This window comes from Sardina pilchardus, chromosome 13, assembly GCF_963854185.1.
Source record: "Sardina pilchardus chromosome 13, fSarPil1.1, whole genome shotgun sequence".
NCBI classification, from domain to species: Eukaryota; Metazoa; Chordata; class Actinopteri; order Clupeiformes; family Clupeidae; genus Sardina; species Sardina pilchardus.
Window position 1 is genome coordinate 14,808,045 of NC_085006.1, and position 11,376 is coordinate 14,819,420.

Sequence of the window (11,376 nt, forward strand, 5' to 3'; positions counted from 1 at the left end):
GGTGTGTTTCAATGTGGAGATGTTTTGGATACCATACAAATGATGACCATATTAAGGACAGACAGGCACACAAGGCACTTAAATGATATACCTGCTTGGCGTTTTATGTAAGCTTGCCTTTTAGGGACACTCGCAAGTTAGGCTCCCTATTGTAGACTACTGTTTAGCCTACACAGGAAGGTGCATATTAATACTGCAAGATACTCAAAGTCGCCCAGGTCTTAGACATTGATACACATTCCGTGCAACAATCAACTAGGCTTCAGTGATGTTTAACAAGAAACACGGGGTAAGTATAGCGTTTGTTATAGCTATTAGGCTATTGATGCATGCTCTAGACAAGTCGTTTTGATGGAGATGCGTATGTAAACAATAGTTATTTCGGTGCCGTTGTTCCTTTAGCCACTGACAGATTCAATGTTTAAAACACCTTGTTTGCGGCTCCTCGATCTTTCTAAGAGATCGGTAGCACAATGATCTCACAACGTCAGGCCTACTACTTTGAAGACCATACAAAGATATGCACATAAAATACTTAATAATTTTGTTACACAGCTTTATTGAAGTGCAATACAAGCTATGGGTTTTGATCTGACGTTAGCCATGTAGCTAGCTGACATCAACATTACCTTCACAACTATACAGATTGTTCATGGAACGATTTATATCCACAATACAATATTGAACGTGTAGCAGAAGTACATGATACTTGTTTCGTTACGCTGCTTTATTGAAGTGCATTTACAAGCTGTTGTGTCTTATATTATATCTAGTAGCCTATCTGGCTATCTGGTATTAGCCGTCTAGCTAGCCGACTGACCTTTGCCTTCATAAATAATTATATATAAATTGTACATGGGACAATTTATATCCCCGGTCCAGTTTGGATCGCTTAGTTTTCGTGTGGAGTTCCACAATTTCCTCCACCTGTGATAGACTTATCTTTTGAAAATGCCGCAAATTCCTTGTAAACTTGTACATCGCTCCGATTACATTGGACTCTCCATAAGACAGTGTTGACCGGAAGTAGCACGACACCTAGCGATTATTCAAAATGGCGGCGTGATATAGGCTAATAGAGTTACGTTGCAAACTTCCATGGGACATGGGTAGTTAACATTATTTAAAGGTAATACATGTAGTGTTGATGCATAATATACATAGTGTTGCTATACGTTATCTCACCCCCTGATTTCAGGAACTATAGATCTCTGTGTTTGCAACTTATTAATTTTAGCCTCCTTCTGTTCCTTCTGTTTGCAGGCGGTGTGTTGTGTGTATTAAATATCAGGCGCAAGTAGCTTAGCCAACAGTACATTTAAAGTGGCTATTACCATGCAGGCTGAAGTAAGTTGTTAACGTTACTTAATAGATTTACGTTGCAAACTTCCATGGGACATGGGTAGTTAACATTATTTAAAGGTAATACATGTAGTGTTGATGCATAATATACATAGTGTTGCTATACGTTATCTCACCCCCTGATTTCTGTGTTTGCAACTTATTAATTTTAGCCTCCTTCTGTTCCTTCTGTTTGCAGGCGGTGTGTTGTGTGGAGGACTGCTGCCCTGAGACCGCTGGGTTTATTCTGGAATATTGTCACTTCCAAAACCCATTACAAGCCTGCAAGTGAGTTCACTCACCAGGTAGATACACACACACACACACACACATAATTGCATATAGCATTGGTATGTGTGCATATATTTGTGTTTGTAAATGTTTAGTTTAACCCTTCCTTTCATGTGTCTGTTTGTTATGACTTTGTAGTGGGCTGTAGGAACTGTCCAGAGCAAAATCAGTCTGTCCTGATGGCACTACCTGCTACTATGGCTGCTGCTCTCAACCTGGTGTAAGTGTTTGTGTTTTTATCCTTTACAACATTAGGAAGATCAGACCTTATCTGACACAAGATTCCACACAGCTTATTGTACAGATTATGGTTATTTCCAAGCTGGACTATTGTACACTGTTACCTGGCCTGCTTGTGCATTAAGATTGTTACAGTTGATTCAGAACGATACTGAATGCTTTATCTGTGTAGTTCTCTATGTCTCTCCTGTGTATGAGTTAGTTGTGTTGTCTCATTTAAAAATGTTAGGCTATCTGTGTGGACTGCTTCACATTTTCACCTCACCATCATAGATCTTTTCAGTAGTAAACTATTTGAGGATCTAATTGATTGTGCAATTTTTTCAGGGGGCAAGTCTTAAGAGTTGCAGACGGGGGAGCAAAAGGAGTTCCTGGACCCTTAAAGGGTTAAGGCCATAATGGGTGAGTTTGTTGTATGTCTTTCTCTCCAACTCACTTTGTATTTCTATGCAATATTTTTTTGAAGTGAGATAACCTTAAGTGAATATACAGTTATGAACATTATTCATATTCATATCGGCTACAGTCATATGCATAAGTTTGGACCCCCATGCTGAAGTTGAAATCATCTTTTGGAAATTGATCTCAATGCCTTAATTTAGGAAAAGTCCAACCTTTAAAGACACCCCTATGCTAAATTCCCATAGAGACAGGCAGATTTTCCTCATGATTTTGCCTTATTGACTTGCAGTTATGTCATGGATCCTGGATACTGCTCATGGCAAATATCGATTTGTGATTTCCTCTTGACCAATATGTTTGTTCTGACTGAACATGACACTGCCACATGCCATTTATCATCAAAATGTAAAAAAAGTTCCATGTTTCTAGCACATGGTCTTACAACCTTTTGGCATGTGGCAATGTCTTTTTCAGTCAGAACAAACATTAGTTAAGGGAAAATCAACATTAAATAAATAATTCCAGGGGTATGAATCATTTTGTTCCCAATTGCGTGTTTATTTGATCTATTATGTGCATATATCAATACATCTTTAGACATTTTTGCACTTGATGTACACTTATTTGACCTTGTTATAAGTGAAAATCTACTTCTACTGGCGAATCCTGCAAATAAAAGTTTCTTGTTTTGTGGAAATACCACTTTTGTAAGATAAACTAAATTATCTTGCAAGATTTGTCAATAGAGCTGATTTTCACTTATAACAAAGTCAAACTAAACTTAAATGTAAAAAGGTATTGCTGTAAGTAAATAATAGAAAAAAGACTATAATGGATGAATTTATTTTATTTTACATAACGTATGTCTTTCTCTCCAACTGGCTTTGTATTTCTCTCCAATTATTGTGATTCTGTACTTTAGCATCTGTGGTTGTCACTAATATTTTGCATGTTCTATTTGTATATGTTCTGTCTTTTCCATAGGCCACCTAGAAGAGATTCAGGCACTCCCTCAAGATTGCTGGGCCATGCAATTAATGCCAAACTTGCAGAACTGTGATGTCAGTACAAAAACAAAAATGGCCATTTTTAAATAAATTCAACAAAAGAAAACAGAAGAGTTGTGTGTTTCTTCCTCTTTATAATGATACTATGGTTAATTTTAAGTAAATACTATAGTGAAAACAATTGTAAATGCAGAAAACATGAAACCATAGTAGAATATGAACTATATTTGAACAATATATCAGAATATATGTGAGAAATATAAGTCTGAAATATATAGGTCATATGATCACAATTTTCATCAAGGGTCACGTGATCATTCTTCTTAGTGCAATATATTTAAATATATTTAATTATATGCAGAAAATATAAGAAAGTGGCCAATTTCAAACATGTACTTATATGTTGACATATATTGATACATATATGTAAATATATGTATTTAACATATATGTAAATATATGTATTTAACATAGATGTAAATATATGTATTTAACATAGATGCCCTTATACTGGAATATATTCAAGCTGCATATATGTCAATATGTTATTTTTCTGTATGGGGCAATATAGACTGTAAATATGATAGGCCTATACTTTGATTTAAATTCATGATTTTATTTTATTTTCATACTTGATCGTACAGACACTGTCTAGTCTCGTTAAAGCCCCGGTTCTGCTCTTTCATGCAATATAGGTCTCATCTCGCTATGACTAATAATCGCGGAGCAATGTACAGAGAAAAATGGGTGTGTTTTTTGACGCACTTTGCGTCCGTCGGGCTCATAGGGTCCGTTAAATTGTCTTGGAAAAAAATAGGATTTGTAAATTGTCGGAATGGGGGTACTAAAATGTGTCGGATTGGCAGCATGTCTAAATAGCAGCATGTCGAAATAGAGGCATGTCTAAATGGAAGCATGTCGTGGTGGTGGCATGTCTGAGTGGCAGCATGTAACCATCTCTCTCAGACTCAGCAGAACCTTAATCAGGGGGTGAGTGAAGATGAAAGCTGCAAGCTGTGTATGGGTGTTGATGCATTATGACCTGGTGATAATGCAGTGTAGTCGTATACGTTTTGTTAGAGTTGCTTCCTTTATCCCCTCCCCCTCACCACCCACCCCCATGACACACACACATACACACACACACACACGCACAGGCTTTTTTCATGGGACTGCGGAACACCAGGGCACATGGAACTTGGTGGGCAACCATTAACTAGAAGCAACTATACGGGCCAAATGTGACCAAGGCCAGTTTACTGTTTGGTCTCTCAGGTTATAAATGGATGCAGACAGAGGCAGAAGTATAAACAATGATTCATTTATCATTTCTGTTTAAAACAGATGGTAGACTAAAAGCAGGTAGAACACCTGGACAGGAACACAGTACACACCAGAAATTGAAAAATAAAAACGTTACACACAACAATAAATTTAGATTTTTGTCAGCCAGCGAGTTGGCTGTTGCTTTCCCTTTGACAAGTCATATATATACCTGTATTTAAAAGAGAACAGTGAAAAGATGTAAAATATTGAAACAATGAGAAATGTCATTGGTGTTTGGCAATATAATTAGATGCCAAAAAATGGGACAGGGACATGTTTATTATTATGTTACTTCACCTCTTCTCATCAACGTAGGAACTGAGGAGACCAATTGCTGCAGTTTTGAGTATGAAATGTCATCCCATTCTTGTTCAATACAGAATTTCAGTTGCCCAGTTGTCTTCACATTCATGTTTTTCATTCCTTGAGGTACCCAGTGTGACAGGTCTGGACTGTAGGCGGAACATTTTAGCACTTGGACATTTCTACTATAAGTCACACAGTACATGGAGAGTGCATTGTTTTCCTGAAATATTCAAGGTTTTCCCTGAAAAAGGCATTGTCTGGATGACAGCATGTTTTGCTCAAAAATATGTTGCACTGACGTGCCCCCAAACCATTAGATGCAGGCTTTTAAATTGCTATATGGTTCCTCCTATAGCCTGCACAGAGTCCATGATTTCCAAGAAGAATTACACATTTTGATTGGTTTAACCACAGGACAGTCTTCGACTTTGCCTCAGTCCATGTTGAATGAGCTTGGGCCCAGATAAGGCAGCGACATTTCTGGATCATGTCAAAATTTCTTCTTTGCTGGGTAGAGTTTTAACCTGCATTTGTGGATGACACATCAGACTGTGTTCAAAGACAATGGTTATCAGATGTTTTCCTAAGCCCATATGATTTTCTTTACAGAAACATAATCTGGAAATGTCATCTGAGGCCCCAAAGATCACAGCCTATTTTGTTTTCACACAGATTTTTACAAACTGATGAATACCTCCACATCTTTACTTCTATTGATCCTCTGGGATGCTCTTTTTATACCCCGTGTTGATGCCAGCTACCTTAATTAGTTGTGGAATGCCCCTCCTTGCATTTTCTTTAGCATTACACAAATTCTTCAGCCTTTTGCTGCGCCCTCTCAACATTTTGAGTCATTACCAGCAACAAATTAAAAATGAGCTCATCATTTTAATGAAATAGTAACATTGGTCAGTTTCAACATTTGATATCTATTTCCTTTCTGCAGCTAAGTTTATGGGTGTTGTTGTGACTGCTCTGGTTGTATATTGAGTTAACAATTCCCTTTGAAAGTGTAATGGCGGAAGCCTTTGAGAGGAACAAACTTTTGCAAACATTTGCAGAATATGCACTGATTGCTGATTGGCTGCTGTGGGAAGTCAGATACCAACCAATACCAAAGAATATCATATCTTTTTTTTGTTTTTCCTCATTAAGTTATGTAAGAAAGTTGTTGGATATCCACAGCCATGGCTCATGTTTTCAGCATCTTCACAACTAGGTTATGAGTGATGCAAATTGATGAAGCTGTCAGGGAAGCTCTATACATGACACAGATGGCTCCGTACATGCCCCCCCTCCTCACTAAATGTTCACTCACAAATGTACTGTACTCCATGCACCTTTCAGACTCCAGAGTTCTCTTGTGTTAGGGGCATTCTGAAGAGGCGAATAAGGAGCCGTTCAGGTGATGGGATGTGTCCATTATCCATAATTTTAAGAAGTCATAAACAATAACTAGTCGTACCATGTAATGGGCACTACAGTGAGAAACTCGGGGGGGGGGGGGGGGTTGACCATGATCAACGACATGATCACTGGAATATGTTACATTTTAAGAAGAAAGTGAGGAGATATTGTGGCCAGAGAGCTTCATGAGACTGTATGGACAAACAGTCTGTTTGATCCAAACGAATGTCAGGCATTTGCGCAGTGCAGTTATCCTTTGGCCTGTAAAATATGCATGATTGGTCACAGTCTAGCTCCTGTCCCAGAAATGGGATGTTTGGGTGGGAGTGAGAGAGTGCTCCTTTGGGAATGCTAACATGCTTGCATGTGACAGTCTTTGACACATTATACCAATTGCGGACTAATTCGTGTGAGGGGACACCCCTAAGCAGTCTGCATCCCTGGTTTCAAATATGAATGGTCACTCTGGGGTGCAGTCATGGACAAACAGAGGAGAACAAGAAACTGTTTTACACTTCTGTGCCAAGGTGCACTGAAAGAGACTGGCACAGAACATGCACTGTCACCATAGTGTGCAGGATTCAACATAAATTGTCAATTCTGTTGAAAAAGCATCAACATGGTGCTATCATTCTTTAGCTTTCATCGAGGTGTTGACCAATCAGAGCTCCATTGCTCAAAAATTGTGCGTGGCCATCCCCCATGACAAACCACAGTGTTCTAAGTGCACCACAACTAGATAGGAGTATGTGACTTGAAGTAACTTACAGGCAGTTTTAATGTATTCTTCTTAGGGTAAAGGCAAAACCATACAATACAATGGTTTTAGCTTCAATCTTGCCCAGCCCTAGAAAAAACATGAATCACTTGGCATCCCTTTAGTGAAATAGAGGGAGCACATTCATCATTGATTTCTGGTCTCGCATGCTCTCTTCTATTTTGAGAGTACTTCCAGACTCTAATCTTGGGGGGCAGTTGAGAGTGAATACAGTGAACGCTGTGCTGTGAGTATTTAGGGAAGCCAAATATTCCAATCAAGGCCTAATGGCAAGCCTTTTCTAATTGCTGATTAGACAGGATGTACAATAATGAGGGAACTGAAGAAAATATAGACAACAAAGCGCTCTGATAAAAAAGCAAAGCCGGAAATACATGAGAGCTTTTGAAAACACATGACTCACTCTATAGATAACACAGCTTTGATTATAAGTAGTGATTTTGCATCAGTCACTGTATGTACAGTAGTGTGCATGCTCATAGTACATTAACTTTGCATGGACCTAACAGAATATTGTTAACAGAACTCCATTATTTCATTAATTATTAATGGTTTCAGTGATTATGTCCATGATTATTGGACTTTTATATAAGGACCCTGATGTAGAATCCAGTCTACTTGTAATATAATCCTTCTGACAGTCTAACAGTCTTGTACGTGGAATCTTACACTCTAAAAAATGCTGGGTCATTTCAGCACCCAATTACTGGGTTGTGGCAGTTTTACCATTTATTGGGTTATGTCAGCCCATACTGGGTTATTTATCATAACCCAGCCACAGGGTTGGTGGTTTAGAACTCAATCTCCAACAGATGTAGGCATTCTACCCACTGTTTGGGTCACTTAACTACTGACAGCCCAAGTACTGGGTTAACTCACTGAGCAGCCCATCCCCCATCCCTGCCTGAATGTGCAACTCCAGATCTTCAACCGTCACTTTTCTATCATGAATCTGACTGCAAGCTGTGTGCTATACTCTGCCGTCATCATATTCAAGGTAAGAATTACAGTACTTTTGTATGCCAATTGAAAACGGGAATTTATTAGAAATGTACTGTTTTCACAATGAAATATTTACTACAGCCATTAGCTATCATAGAAATCATAATTAGTTAGCAAATAATAGCTATCAGATAGTGCTAGCGAGCTAACTTCGCTAACGTTAGCGATGTTAGCTGTTAAATGTTAACTTTTCCAGTTACTAATTTCACCTTTATGTAGAATTCTTGGAATGGTAGTAAATATCATATCTAGCAATAATTCAGTCTGAGATGTCGTTATGAATGTAGAGTGTGAGTTTTCACACATCAGGCGCAATAGAATAGCCTAGCTGCTGCTACCTTCATTACAATGCAGTGGCTGTTACAATGCAGGCTAAAGTTAGCAGCTAGCAGCTACAGGCAACGAAAGTTGTTGTTAACGTTAACCTTACCTTTCGACCTTCCATGGGGCACGGGTCGTTACTTAATCATAATACATGTATCGATAGTGTTGATGCATAATATGTAGTGTTGCTATGACTGGAAAGAGAACCAGTAAAACGAATGAAGTAGATTAATATTAACCCTTTCATGCACGCATTATGAAAAAAAGTGTCTAGATTTTTTTAGTATTGATTTTATTACTCTATATGAGCCCAATATTGAAAATCAGTTGGAATTTTTTAAAAATATGCTTTTATATAGAAGTTATGTTATTGTCCACGTATGTGGACAGTGCGCAACAAAGGGGTAAAAAAGAATAAAATGTAATGACAGAAAATGTGGAAACTATGGCCCTCTACTTCCTCCATACTACCCACCCAGCCCTCTACTACCCCCATACTACCCACCCACCTCTCTACTACCTCCATACTACCCACCCAACCCCTCTACTACCCCCATTATTGCTCACCGACCCTCACCCACCCCTCTACTACCCCCATATTACCCACCTCTACTACCACCACTACCCAACCACCCCTCTACTACATCCCTACTACCCACCCCTCTACTACTAACCCACCCACCCCTCTAGTACTCTCATACCCACCCCTCTACTACCCACCCACCCCTCTACTACCCCCATATTACCATAACACCTTGGCATTACCACATGTAATTAGGTCATTATTTATAAATATGTTTACCAAATGTTTGTTTATTTGTAATTTAAAGTAATTAAAATCATATTTGAAAAAAAAAATAAAAAAAAAAGTCCTAGTTACAAAATCTAATTTTTGGCCATTTAACTCCTCTGTTGCGCAACGTCCACATACGTGGACAGTTGCTTTTTAGGGTCTACAAACTCTATTTTACATCCGATTTAATTTCTGAAAACATAGAGTTGTTCAACACACTCTCCTGTACAGCATAATATTTTTTTTTACATGATTTTGCCTTCTTGAGTACTAGCTTTTAACAGATATGCCTGGAGCATTCAGCATATGGCCATTACTGTCACTCATGTTGAATTGATGATGTCATCAAGCAGTCAATATTCCAAATATAAGATGATACATATTGTTAATATATTGCCAAGGACCTACTAAAACTGCCCTGAAGTGGATTGGTGTATATCAACATGATAAATAAGTAGAAAACAGAATTAAAGTTACTGTCCACGCATGTGGACGTTGCGCATGAAAGGGTTAAGTTATTTCACCCCCTGATTTAGGAACATTAGATCTGTCTTACAGTGGATGTGAATGGGGGGAATTTCAATGAGCAGAAATATCATGCCGACAAGTAAAGGGATTTTTAGTTTGTTTATGGAAGTGTTAGGCTTCATGTTCTTCATTTTATAGCCTTTATTTGTGCCATATTTGATGACTTACACCTAGGCATATGTTTATTTAAGATGCATGTGAGAGCAGTAGTGCATCAGTGATGGTCTTTTCATGTTCTGTGAGTTTTGCAATGTATTTATGTTAGCCTTCTTCTATTCCCTCTGTTTGCAGGTGGTGTGAGGACTGCTGCCCTGAGACCGCTGTGTGCATTTTTGGAATGTTCCAAATGTGTGTTACGTCCATACAGAAGAAATTCCAAGCCTGCAAGTGAGTTCACTCACCAGATAGAGACACACATACCCGCATATAGCATTATAATATGTGTGCATGTATTTCTGTCTGTAACAGTTTATCCCCTCCTTTCATGTGTCTGTTATGACTTTGTAGTAGTGGGCTCTATCAACTGTCCAGGGCAATGTCGGTCTACCCTGATGGCATTACCTGTTACTTGATGTCTGGTAACCATGGCTGACCTCAACGTAGTGGGTGTGGACTACAGGGTATGTTATTGAGCATGCTCTTTGTTTGTATGCTATGTAATGCATTAATCCAGAAAGTAATCATGATTATTGCACTTACCTAAAGTAGTATTGAATTTTGCAATTTAGGCATATTTACCATTGTTTGCTACTAATTCAGTTTGTTGTACAGTACGCATCATTTTGTTTAACCTTATCTTTTATTGACAGAGCCCTGATGTCAAGAATTAATATAGACGGTGATGGTGGCAAGGGTGCCTCCATAAGGTAATTATCATTTCTACCTGATTGACTTACTTTGCTTTTTTTATTCTATGATTTTATATCTTAATCAACAATAACAAATTGTATGGCAATTGCTGTTTTTTTGTAGGTGCCAGAAGTCCCAGCCTGGAGCCAGAGGCTGCTATTGCAAGCCAGATGGGGGATGATCTATGTTAGGTGTCAGAAAGGTGGTGTACGCAGGAAGGCGAGGCAAAGATGTGATTAGGTATGATATCGCATAGACATACTACTGTGCAGAAGTGTATGGTCACTTTGAAATGTCCTCTATAAAACAAATCTATAGATAAATATAGTGCACCCCCAAACTTTCTAATTGTGGTGTACATATTGTATACATCTGCATTACTTCTAACTATTGCACCTGACTTGTAGACTGCTAGTGTGGGTTTGCTTTTATTTGTCACACAAGCTGAGAAGTTTGCATTAATTATATTCATAGAAGGGGTCAATTGTAATGTATGCTTCCTTCTCTCTTACAGACTACCTTCAATAAGACAGGGCAACAGACACATGACAGAAAGTGACTGGGAGAGAGAGACTTTGAAAGGACTGGCCTGAAACTGAACTGGGTTTCCAAGTTTATGGTTGAGTTTAAATGTTAATGCTGTTATCAACTGTACTTTTATCAAATTGCTTATATATGATGACTGGCTTTTACTGCTTTTTAACTTTTTATACATTTTAGATAAATTTAAGATTGAATATTCAAGATTGTGTTCATTCCATCTCATTATACTGTAGCAGTAA

The 11,376-nt window shown here is 38.3% G+C and overlaps 2 long non-coding RNA genes across 2 annotated transcripts; both read left to right on the forward strand.

Moving 5' to 3' along the window:
• The first annotated feature begins 1,765 nt into the window (after positions 1-1,765).
• Positions 1,766-3,381, forward strand: LOC134100194 (uncharacterized). The gene is made up of 3 exons (XR_009941230.1): positions 1,766-1,852; positions 2,200-2,274; positions 3,259-3,381. It is a non-coding gene; the product is annotated as an uncharacterized LOC134100194 (long non-coding RNA).
• A 7,172-nt stretch (positions 3,382-10,553) lies between these two features.
• On the forward strand, positions 10,554-11,219 carry LOC134099370 (uncharacterized). The gene is made up of 3 exons (XR_009941123.1): positions 10,554-10,611; positions 10,718-10,834; positions 11,109-11,219. It is a non-coding gene; the product is annotated as an uncharacterized LOC134099370 (long non-coding RNA).
• Positions 11,220-11,376: the final 157 nt, after the last annotated feature.